Here is a 6,491-nt window from a genome sequence, read left to right on the forward strand (position 1 = left end):
CACACACACACGGCATGTAAACCCCAAGCACTCTTTGATATAGATGGCCCTTTATGATCGGAGCTTTGGTATCGCCAGCTCAAGTTTTAAATGTTTCTTGATTATTTGTCAAATCTGTTTGGGGAAATGTGACAAACAAGTACTGTATGCTATCATTTTGAAAATAATATATAGTGGAAGATGGTACTTTATTGAGACATTTTCATAGAAATGTTCATTAAGATAAACCAAAGCAATGTAATATATATTTATTTTTGGCAAGGCTCAAAATGTTGGTAAGATATTTTTGGGGAAATTCCGTTTCTTGCGAGAGTTATATGAGACAATTTGGTATCAATCTCCTTATCTTACTCCCTAATAAAATTAAATAAGTGTTTTTCCGAATATATATTTAATTTGTTCAACTTTTTTTGTCTTGACATTACTACAGTTAAACATTTTCTGACAAAGAAGTGACTTGAAGTTATTGATAGATGGTTTGGATACTTGCTTCAAAACATTAAGAATTGGATCAGATCATTAAGATCACAGCATAGTAGGCTACTATCTAATTATATATCTAAAAATGAAATGTATTAACCTTTACAAATAACAATATTTTCACATTTTGAAAATTCACTTTGGACTTAAACATAACGTAACGCATTCCTCTATTACCTGAAATGGCACATGCCCATATGCACGTGCACACACACACACACACACACCGGTCGGGGGAGTTGTTAGCAGTGTCGCGGTGTTTCCTCTTGTGTCAGCCTCACTGCCACAGGGTCAAGAGTCCCGGCTGATTAGTGCTTGTCATAAGACCTGTCTCTCATTACACACACACTCAGGGCGAGAGGTTCACTTCAGCTCAGAGAAGAAACCTGTCAATCTTACTCAGCGTACATGTGAGATGTGCCTTCCATGTGGTCACAATAGACGCAGGAACCCTCAGAGCCCACTTTACCATGCTGTACATGACGACGTTTTGCCACTAATGGTTCCAATTGAACTGATATAAATGGCATATGAATGATTAAATGTGAAGTCTACCTCTATATTACAGTTTAATACAACATGTATCGCAAACTCTCAAGATATTTAGCAGCGCTGGAGCATAACTAAGTTCCTGAACTCAAGTTCTGCACTTAAATTTACATTTTTTTACTATGTTCAATCTGAATTTACTTTAAAATTAAAAAATCTATATTGATTCTGACTTTTTTACATTCAACTCACAGGTTTATCATTGCTTTGAGAAAAAAGATTATTAATGTACCCCTTTTAGAAGTGAAGTTATAGTCATTTGTTCTGGGAATGTCATTTTCGAGCCCGAGACCTGGAAAACAGGCTTGCGGTTTAACAGGTGAAATCTCTAAAACAAAACGAATGACCATTTGTCCTAAGAAGTTTAAATATACTTCACCTTGATCAGCTCAACAAATGCTACTATATGCATCAGTATTAATCGAGTAGTGATATCACTCACCTGGGTACTCAACTGCTGAAAGATTACTTTAACTTTTTAACGTTTTTATATTAATTTTAAAATGTTACTTAAGTGGGATTCTGTATCAAGAAAGTGTAAAATAGTATTTTTACATTGTTGTACCTGTACTTTTACCTAAGTATCTGAATACTTCTCCCACCATGGCCTATTTGTCTGCATACACACAAAGAACCAAGGTGCATGTGTCATAGTTTGTGTGTGTCTTTGTGTGTGTACAAAGCCAAAGGGGAGGATCCGTCTGGTCAGAGGCAAGATTAAGAGGACACGCCAAGGACTCCCATGATGCAATACAGGCCAGAGCCCTTCAAGCGTCACCCGGGCCTGCAGGCTGAATTGACCCCTGAACCCTTCCTGCAACTTCCTGGACCTCCATCTCTCTTTCTCTGCAGTCTTTTCCCACCTCTCCCTCTCTCCTCAAACGCACCTCCCCTCAGTCCTCGTACCCAGCGCTTTCCCACTGAGGCTCCAGCGAGCGTGCAGCAGCCAAATGGCCTGCCCTCTGCTTCATATTGCTGTTGGTCAGGTTTTGTTTTTGTCTTTGACGGTTTGACTTTCCTTCACAAAGCCCAGGAGGACTCCCTATTGCCCAGGGACGGACACACACACACACACACACACACACACACTCACACACACACACACTTGCGCCAAGCTGAAGAGTTCCGCTCTGAGACCCCGGGCATCTTCTCCAGCTTCTGTCAGACTCATGATGTCATTATGAAGAGACACAATGCCTCTTCATTATCGCCCCCGTACACACAAACACACACCCTTAACACAGCACAGACACACACTCACAAGCTACATGGTCAACAGCATCAGGAGCAGTGCATGGTAGGCACAGGTAAAGGTGGAAAAATGAATGGATGATCAGTGGATTAATGTACAGGTTTTTTTAATCCTCACATATTATATGATGTTTTGACTCAAAATCGTTAGTACAATAAAACATCTGCATATTGCTCTTTCCTTACAATTTGTATTCAAATACAAATAGGAAAAATGTTGTCCATTCTGCCCTTTGCATCTATTTTGTGTTAAGAGGTAAATGTGTTTTTTTAGTGCAACAAGCAGTAGCAGCTGGTGTCCAGTGTCCTCCTTAGGGAAGGGATCATGACCAAAAAATAGTGTAAGCTGAAGTAGTGGACCAAAACCCAATACACAACAACCACACACCATAAATGTGATCTTTTGTCATGTAACAGAACATCTAAAAAAGAAAGAAGCTTGATTATAAAATGTGCAAATAAATACAAATATTCCTACTAAGTATCTTCAGGTTCTCTAAAAAGGGCAACAATCGTAACTAGGTTATCAAAAATGTGATGTACAGTGTATCTCCCCAAAAATTGTTCATCCAGATTAAAGGTTTTATTAAATCTCTTCTTGGCCTGCCTTTAATTAACTGCTGTAATACTACTTGTCACTGACCCTGTGCCTTGGGCTGTCTCACGCCTTAATCTGATCAGATAATACAAAGCAGCTCTGTCTCCTACCTCTGCTCCTCCACTGCACTGAACAGAAATTAAGCTGTGCGGTAACTGTGCAAGACATCTCACGTCCAGGCAGTAAATATCAGTGTCTGTAAACACAAACCCAAAATTAATCCCAAATTGGCTTTAAGGGTTTAGGCATATTACAAGCAGGTCATTGACCTGCAGTGTGCGAACGAGAGCACCATACTCCCTTCATTAGCCACATGGCTTCGTACTGTGATCCGCTTTGCCGCCTTAAGACAGAACTACCGGGTCTCCGAGAGGTCAATGGAAACATAGACCCATGAGGTTATATAAAGCCACCCTACAGGTTTTATGGTTAGCATGTATGACCTTTGACCCTCGAATTATAATTGTGAAAATATCAAATATTTTATGAGAGCCTCAGATGATACTGTAGAGTAAGTGCGATCACGTTGTAAAGAATCAGATGGTAAAACAATTATGCTACACAGAGATAATGAAAAAAGGTTAAGAGTAAAAAAATCAGCAACTGAATGCAACCTCCAAATGAAATCTAAATCAAGATTCAGGTTCTGATGAAATAATAAGGCCCATCAGTAACATGTAGCCTAATTGTCTTAGTGATAGGTTATTTATTTCCTTAGTTCTTGGGTTCAACGTTTGCTGATAAGCAGAAGTGGAACTAGCCAAGCAAAGACGTTTTTTGTAGCCAACTCAAAGACATCTTTGAGTAAAAAGATGTGCCCCGAACCCCCAACATCTTTGAGTTGGGGGTTCGGGGCACAGCTGGCGGCGGCGGCCAATAATCTGGGCGTGTTAGGGGTCTCACGGGAGGAAGTGTCCCGGCGGAGATGGCTTTCTGAGAAAGCCTTTCTCCACCCAGGACGCAAGTGCGAATCCCGCCTCGGCAGAGATTCAGGTCCTGTTGCAAAAACAGGCGGTGTCTGTTGTGCACTCTCAGGACAGGGAGAAGGGGCACTATTCCATGTACTTCCTGGTTCCCAAGAAGACAGGAGAATTCAGACCCATTCTGGATCTTCGCAGCCTGAATCGGCACATTGCCTGCAAGAAGTTCCATATGTTAACTATAAAACAGTTACTGGGGCTAGTGCAGCCAGGCGATTGGTTCACAACCATCGACCTGAAGGACGCTTACTTTCATGTCGAAATTGCTCCAAAGCACAGAAAGTATTTGCGTTTCGCCTTCCAGGGGGTAGCCTACGAGCACAACAGACTACCGTTCGGCTACTCCCTATCACCACGCACGTTCAGCAAATGTGTGGCCGCTGCGTGCCTGCGGGACCATGGCATAAGGGAGGCTAAATTGCACCTCCTCTGCCGGTGCGTGCGCTAGCATGTTATGTGGAGCGCACGGCTGCCATTAGGCGCACTGAACAGCTGTTTGTGTGCTTTGGAGATGATGTGGCTGGAAAAGCTCTCTCCAAGAGGCGCCTGACAGGATGGCTCTGCGAGTGCATTACACATGCCTATGGACGGGCGGGGAGAGCCCTCCCCACGGGGGTCCGTGCACACTCTACACGGGCAGCCTTTTTCAGCGGCCTGAGTGTAGAAGATATATGCACGGCGGCGTCTTGGTCTATGCCAGGCCCCTTCATAAAGTTTTATCTCTTGGAAATGTCTGGGTCCTTCTCGTCGTCTGTGCTTGCCGGGACAACACATGACTGGTGAGAGAGGGGTGGGGGCTGTGGGTCAGTAGGTATCTGACCCCCCCGACATAATGCACTTATGTTTTTCCCATGCTCCTTGGGGAACTGGGAAACATGGTGCGCAGTGAACCCCATACAGGGCTGGAGGACTCTCTCCACAATTTTTTTCCATGCACACTCTACACGAGGTAAGCGTGTGTGAGTGCGCCTTATCCAAGCTGCGGCCCCGACTTCTCCACGATTACAACCGAATGGGAGGAAGTGGGGGTGCTGTGGATGTTAGCCAAAAGTCGGTCAGGGGCAGTGTGATGGGTCGATGTTGTTGGACGACAGTGCGTTTATACATCGGGGCTCCACCCACTGTACCCATAGAGTCCAGTAGAGGGTGGAGCCTGTGTGATATATAACGGGGGGTTACGTATTGTTACCCTAGTCATAGGCACAGGCGGAGCCCTCTACCTGGGGGCCCTGTCTTTCCTATGCCGCTCGCTGAAGAGGGTGTAGGATGACGGTCGGGAGGCGTAGACACCTTATATACTGTGGGCCTGCGCAAGCATTCGGGTAGGCTCGCTCCTCTTGGCCGGCTACGTTTATGCAACTCAGTAGGTGAATGCACGCATAGCATGATAGAGAGTAGTACCCATAGAGTCCAGTAGAGGGCTCCGCCTGTGCTTATATAACTAGTTATAATGTAACCCCCGTTATGAGGAAGGAAGGTAGGAAAATGATATTGCTACAGTGTATGGAAGAAATGGCTGTGTGGTGTGATGTGTAAGTCTTTGCCTTGACATACATTACGTTTGCCTACTGTATTTTGTAACTTAAATGTGTTCTTTACGTAAATAGGTCTACCATAAATCATCGCTTACAATTTCCCTTTCTCCCCCTTTCCCTTTTTAAAACGTACTGTCACTTAAAATACATTTTAACTGACATTTGTGTCAGTGCTAGAGTAAAGATGTAGTAACAGTATGAGTAGCCTTCATAGTCTTTCCAATGCTGTTGTTTCAGATTGAACATAAATGTCAGTCACATGTCAGTTTTTGTATAGAGAATACATTTATTTTTGAACATTGATTGTGTAAAAGAAGCATTGACAGGAAAATACAAAAAGTGCTTTTACCGCATTGAAACATATTTGTTTTGTGCAACATCTGTCAGTAGAAGTCTATAAGCTCTCTTTAGCTTAACATCTGTGAACATGTCTAATTGTGTTGTTGATTTGAGTGATACTAGTTCAAGTATAGGCCTACAATTAAAGTGATGCGTTATGACACTAAACTAAAGAAGAACAAAGAAAACAGAGAGAGAGAGAGAGAGAGAGAGAGAGAGAGAGAGAGAGAGAGAGAGAGAGAGAGAGAGAGAACGAGAGAACGAGAGAACGAGAACAGCTTGAATGCCTGCTAACCTTGAGAGATATCTCAACTCCCTTCAGGTCAAATTACCCAAGGTGCCTTGCTTTATAAAGCGTTCTCCGTGTACCTCGATTTGAAGTGCCAGTAATTTGTTTCTGCTCTGAGCGTTGTTCTACCTCACCTTCCAGGCCACATTGCATTTAGGGGTCTCTTTATATAACCAACATGCCTGCGTGTGAGTCATGATACGAGAGGCTCAGATGGTAAAGGAGTCCCAACCGGTGCCCAAAAGACGTGTCACTAGTAATACCTCCCCCGCAGACCTGAGGTGTCTCCTTTCATTGTGCTGTGGGCCCCTGTGATCCGTGTGGAAAGGCGGAGCACCAGGGCCCAGGCATGCCGTTAGCATCTCACTAAAATAGCATTAGCTCCACGGTCATCTCAGTGGGCCTGCGCTGTCTCAACTGTTTCCTCACGCTCCGCTACACACACCTTCTGTGGCTCACACCGCTTGTTA

This window comes from Notothenia rossii, assembly GCF_949606895.1.
Source record: "Notothenia rossii genome assembly, chromosome: 8".
Lineage (NCBI taxonomy): Eukaryota > Metazoa > Chordata > Actinopteri > Perciformes > Nototheniidae > Notothenia > Notothenia rossii.